General features: G+C 53.1%; 1 long non-coding RNA gene across 1 annotated transcript; it reads right to left on the reverse strand.

Annotated features, from left to right (window-relative positions):
- Positions 1 to 397: 397 nt before the first annotated feature.
- Positions 398 to 5,406, reverse strand: LOC120603807 (uncharacterized). Its single transcript, XR_005653152.1, has 4 exons — positions 5,313 to 5,406; positions 4,318 to 4,640; positions 2,702 to 2,887; positions 398 to 441 (listed from the first exon to the last, which is right to left on the reverse strand). It is a non-coding gene; the product is annotated as an uncharacterized LOC120603807 (long non-coding RNA).
- Positions 5,407 to 5,960: the final 554 nt, after the last annotated feature.

Consider the following 5,960-nt stretch of genomic DNA (forward strand, 5'->3'; position numbering starts at 1 on the left):
GGGGCACACACTAAATCCAAGCCCCGACCGGAATGTGACAAAGAGGTTGGCCAAGGCCAGGGTTTAAATATATCCCAGGGCTGGTCAGCTGGGAGCACTCAGAGGTGTTGAAACAAGAGGGCAAAGTCTGGCCAGAGGCCAGGCCCCCCATCCCCCCCCCCACTTTGCTGTGTGTGAATGTGGGCCACCAACAGTTCGTGGTGGGGGTGAGGAAGAGACCGGGCCGCAGCCCCTCCCCCACCGTCCTGCTTGGGAAAGGTCAGCACTAAGTTTATAAACGGCATCAGATGACATGACATAATTTTGCATAAAGGGTTACCAGGCAGAGCATGAACACAGGGCGGCCTCCCCTGGTGTTTCCACGCCGTGGTCCCCTGGCATCTCCATCTGAGATGTTGCTGCCCAGTGGTCTTCCTAGGGCCTTCCGAGCCACCATCCAGCCTGCTGGAGCCATGGTTAAAAATAATGGTCACAGCACAGTCCCCTGGGGGACAGCCAGCATGGTGGCTGGCCAGGGGAGGAATGAACCCTGATTGAGCCACCCACTGGGTGCCAGGCACTTCAGAGGCATTAGCTCATTGAGCCTTAGGAGGGAGGGAGCGTCCTCCCATTTACAGGTGGGGAAGTTGAGGCCGGGGGATGCCAATCACCGGTGCAAAGTTTCCTGGTGAGTTCGTGGCCAGCACTGGCATTCAAGTCCACGAGACTCAAGTGGCAAGAAGTCAGGAGCTTCTTGTTTCACTCTGCTGGTCCCTGAGTCCCTGGAACAGTGTCTGGGCCTTAGCCAGCACTATGAGGCGGCTCTCACCTACCATGTCCAAAACCTGCCCTTCCCACCAGCTTCCCAATGGGAAGTCCTCGTGAAGCTAGCATTTTGGAGTTGGGGATGGAGGGGGAATAAACATTTAGTAAATATATTGTGTTTCAGATGACAAGTGCTAAGGAGAAAAATAAACCAGGTAAGGGAGATGGAGAGGCTCAGGGAGGTACAGATCTAAATGCGAGAGGTTGAAGAGGCCTCGCTGAGCAAATATTTGAGGACAGACTTGAAAGAGGCGAGGGATTGAGCAATGAGGGTGACCGGAGGGAGCACATTCGCAGCAGGGGAAGCGGCAAGTGCAAAGGTCCCGAGGCTGGATCGTGCATGGCATGTGTGAGGACGACCAGGACGGCTGCACAGCACGAGCGGGGGGCAGCTGGGGGGCAGTGAGGGCAGGGGGAAGGTCGTGCAGAACCTTACACATCATAGGAAGCACCCAGACTTTTCTCTGGGGTAGAGGGGAGCCACGGAAGGTCCCGAGCAGAAGAGGGCACGGCCTGACCTAGGTTCTCAAAGAACCCAACTGACTATGAGTGGAAAATGGACTGTCGAGGCCGAGGAGGGAAAGGGGACAACCAGAGAGGGGGTGACTGCAGTGGTCCAGGCAAAAGGTGATGGTGACTGGGCCCAGGGGCTGGCCAAGGAGGTGGGGAGAAGTCCATGGTCTCGCCTTCTGGATTCGTGCTGACGGGACACACTGCCGGACCACGCGTGACAGAAAGCAAGGAAACATGGGTGACTCCAGGTTACAGGCTGAGCCACGGGAAGGACAGAGCTGCCACCACACACTGTGCTGGCTCCCACGGACAGAAGTAGAGCAGCCCTTCTCCAGGGCCACGCGGGGCCTGAGCAAAAGGCCCTCCCACAATATGGTGGGCCTTTCTTTCTGAAATCTCTTCTGCTTCAGATCAGAATTCTCCTCCAGCTCCCTGGCCCTGAGACCCTTGTACATTGTGCCGAAACTACCAGGTCCCTTCTTCCCCTCAATGCCTGAAGAGCAGCAGACTCTTCTAGAGTCCTCACCGGGTGCCTGGCAAGATCCTAGCCTTTGCACTTGTGAACTCATTTGATGATCACAGCAATTCAAAAAGATGGGCACTATTATTACATCCATCTCATGAATGGAAGAACTAAGGCGCAGAGAGGTTAAGGCTCTTGTCTGGGATCCCACAGCTCTCAAGCGGCAGAGGCAGGATTGGACCCGAGGACTCATACTCATAACCTCTGTACTGTCTCGTGAGGAGCGCGCCATTGACCATGAGGCGACAAACGGCTTGAGGCCTTGGGGTAGGAGGAGAAGGCTTGCATTGTGGGGACAGCTGTTATATTCTGAGCACCTGCCCCATTACCAGGGCTGTACCCACGCTCTCTGTTCTGCACATCAGCTGAAGGGGTGGATATTATGATGATTGCACCCATTCTACACATGAGGAAACTCGAGGCTCAGAGAGAGGATGGGCCATGTCCAAAGTCACACTGCCAGACATGAGAAGCTAGGGTTCTGGGACTCCAGAACTCAACCTGTCCCTTCCTCCACACTCCCTGTGTTCGTCACCTGCTTCTTGCCTTGGTAGCGAGGGGAGTGCTCAGGGGTTTGGTGGCCATGATGAGTGGACTGAAGATGAGGAGAGATAATTCAAGGACAGCACGGCTCTTTGTGCTCGTGGATTCTGTTCAGTACAATCAACATCTCTGAGGCCAGCTCTGCGGCGGGCGCCGGGGCTTCTGAGACAGGATCATGCCGCTGAGCGCATGAGAGAGGTGGGGGCCGAGCTGCCTCTGACGGCATAGGAAGTGGTGGCGTTTACATCAGGGTTCAGATCAAGAGTAGCTCAGAGGAGCAGGTGCTCGTGAACCTTTTACCTTGGGCAGCCTCCTTACCTTTCCCAACCTCAGTTTCCGCCTCTGTGAAATGGGTCAATAATTCCCGTGTCAGCAGGCTGTTGTCAGGACTGACCCTGGGCACCAAGGGGGCTCCCTCCATCTTCAACTGCTCACTACTGTTTTCCAGAACAGGAAGAGCCCAGGATTCATTGCGTCGTAGGTGCTCTGGGGGCCCATGGCTTGCTGGATGTATGGAAAAAAAAATTAATGAACTTCTTTGGGTCTTATTTTCTTCACTTGTGAAGTCAGTATTTTCCATCTACTGTACACGGGGCCTCTCTATCACCTGGAGAGGTGAGTACCAAGGTCATCTTCACCGAATAAGAAATCGATGCTCAGAGAGGCTGTGAGACTTAACCAAGGTCACAGAGCTAGGAAGGGATGAAGCAGTGATTTGAACTTGAGTCCTTTTGCCTCCTTAGCATTAGCTCTTCAGTCACAAGGCTGAAATGATAATAGCTTGAATTTCATTGAGCAGTTATTCTATTCCATGCATCCGTCCCAGCTCTTGACACGTATGAACTAATATTAATCTTGACCTCAAATGGATGAGACAGGTGCTGTTTTCTTCTCATTTTCCGCATAAAGAAAGAGATTACGTAACTTATACGTGGTCACGGAGCTAGTAATTTACAAAACCAAGGCTCAGACTCAGGCGGTCTGGCTCCAGAGTCCATGGTCTTCAACCACGACCGCCTGCTTGTGGGGTTAGCGGTGAGCACACAGCACAGTGCATGGCACCATCAGCGCTTAATAAATGGTTAAACCTTTGAAAAGCGTGTAGAGATAGGAGAACTTTCCTATTCTAAACCACACTGAGGGCTCACTGTTGAATTCACTGTTCCCTTATTTCTGTCCCTCCCCGTCGGTCCCACTTGCTAGCAGGGAGGCTGCCCACGGGCCATTTCTCCCCGCTTCTCCTCCCTCTGGGAAAGTTCTGTGCAGCGTCCACGGGTCACGGGGCTGCTGGCCAGAGGGTTGGCTAGAGCAGAGTCTGGCCAGGTTATCGGGTTTCGTGGTCAGCCACCTTCGCCCCTGACCAGAGCTGTCTTTCCAAAACAGAACATTTAGTCACCGCCTGTCCCTGTGCTCAGCTGTCCTTGTGCCCCTGACCTCGCTTCCTGCCCACCCGCCCAGGGTTTTTCCTGGTATCCTTGTCTCTTACTGACATCTCGCGAAGATGACCAGAGTCGAGAAAGAGAGTCAGAGAAAGAAACTGAGAGGCCGGGAGAGAAACAGTGAGAGAATCTGAGGGATTGTCAGATTTCGAAGAAGACCAAGAGAGACAGATAATGAGAGATACTGAAAGAGGAGACAGTCAGACAGAGAGAGATGGAGAGACGGCGGGAGCCCCGCGGACACCCTCTGCCCTCCGAGGCTCCTCCAATGGCGGCGTCTACACCCTCGGCTCCCCTTCCGATGGGTCTTGACCTTCCCCCAAGGCTACGGCACCTTCTCTTAACCACCCGCTCCCCAGCCCAGCACGTCACTGGAAACACCCAACCTGCCCCCCACTTCCACGTACAATCTCTCACCTAACTGCTGCGAATCCCGTTTCCTCTAGGAAGCCCATCCTGCTTCCACGTCCTTCTGTCTACCCTAACTGCATTCACCTCGCTGTGCTGTCGTTGATTGCTTATAGGTTTGTCTTCTTCACTGGAGTGTCAGCTCCTTGAAGGCAGGGACTAGATCTGTCTTGCTCACCCTGGATCCCTGCACCCAGCATAGTGCCTGACACATAGCACGTGCTCAATAAATATTGGCCGAATGAAGTGTTAACCCAGCTGCTTACGTGTCACCTTAAAGGAGCCATCCTTGATAGCTCTTGCTGTTGTCTGTGTTGCATCGTGTGATTATTTGATTTAGGGTCTGTGTTCGCTCTGTGTCCCAGGAAGTTAGAGTTCGTGTCTGTTGTTCACCCCTGCTTCCTCAGTGCCTGGAACAGAGTAGGTGTTCAGATATTGGTTGAACGAATGAATGATCAAATGCAGTAATCACTAGCCATCTGGAAGTTTTAAATCTTACATTTTAATCCATTTGAACACAGCTGAAATGCTCCCCATTACCATTCAAATCAAACCCGAGTCCTTCCTAAGGCCTGTGCAGGCCCACGATCCGGCCCTGCCACCATCTCCAGCCCGGCGTCTGCCCTTCTCCTCCCCGCCTCCCACTGGCGCCGATGTCCCCCTTCCCCAGGGCGCCATGCATGGCAGACATTCCCAGCCACCCCCCTGCACCCCACTGCGAGTCATGTCACAGGAGTTTTTGTTTGTTTGTTTGTTTTGTTTTGTTTTTGTGAACAAGACTGTGTGGAAAAATGGAGCACATTTGTACAAACAACCTCAATGTCATCAGTGGACCTTGGTCACTGTGGGACAGTCTCCAGGTTTGGCCGGCCAGCTGCCCAGGGCCTTGTCCTGAGTCAGTGTTTGAGTCCTAGCCTCAAAAGGGCTGGCTGGATAGGAGGGAGGGGGGTCCTGGGGGCCCACGAGTCTGCCCTTCGCCTTCTGGAAGACAAGGGATGCCAGAGGCTGTGGGGACCCTGGGTGGGGGGTGAGGGTTAACTGAAAAGACCCCACTCATCCTTCAGGCTCAGACCAAGACTTACCTCCTCTAGGAAGCTCCGTTGGCCACCTTCCTTGCTCCTGTGGACCCCTGCTCTCCTCCTAATTGCAGCTCATGTCACATTCTGCTGAAACTCTCCACTGGACTGTGCTCTCAGTGGTTAAAGCCAAGTCTTTTATATCTCGGTGTCCCCAGAGGCACGGTCCGGCATGTGGGAGGCATCAGCAAATGTGCCGAATGAACGAAATGATGATTGAATGAGCACTTCCTGCCTTAGTTCAGATTTACTTCTGTCTCTCACTAGGATGGGAGCCCAAGGACCTTATCTCCTTCATCTTTGTTCCCCAGGGTCTAACACTGCTTGACATATAGGAGGCAGCATGGAATATGTGTGGAATAGATGAATGAATGAGCCTTTTCTACCATCTGTCATATCTGTCTCTCCCGCTGTACTGGGAGCTCTGTGAGGTCAAAGACCAAGTCTTATTTTTTCCTAGTGCCTCTTAATCCAGCATAGGGCTTGGAACAAAGGAAATGCTTGGTAGGTATTTATTGGATGGATGGATGGATGGATGGATGGATGGATGGATGGATGGACTGGTGGATGAAAGAATGGATGAATGGATGATTGGGAGGATGGATGATAGCTAGCTGGGCAATTCAGGATCCATTAAAGAGCTTACACACACAC

Source organism: Pteropus medius, unplaced genomic scaffold (assembly GCF_902729225.1).
Source record: "Pteropus medius unplaced genomic scaffold, Ma_sr-lr_union100, whole genome shotgun sequence".
In the NCBI taxonomy this organism is placed as follows: domain Eukaryota; kingdom Metazoa; phylum Chordata; class Mammalia; order Chiroptera; family Pteropodidae; genus Pteropus; species Pteropus medius.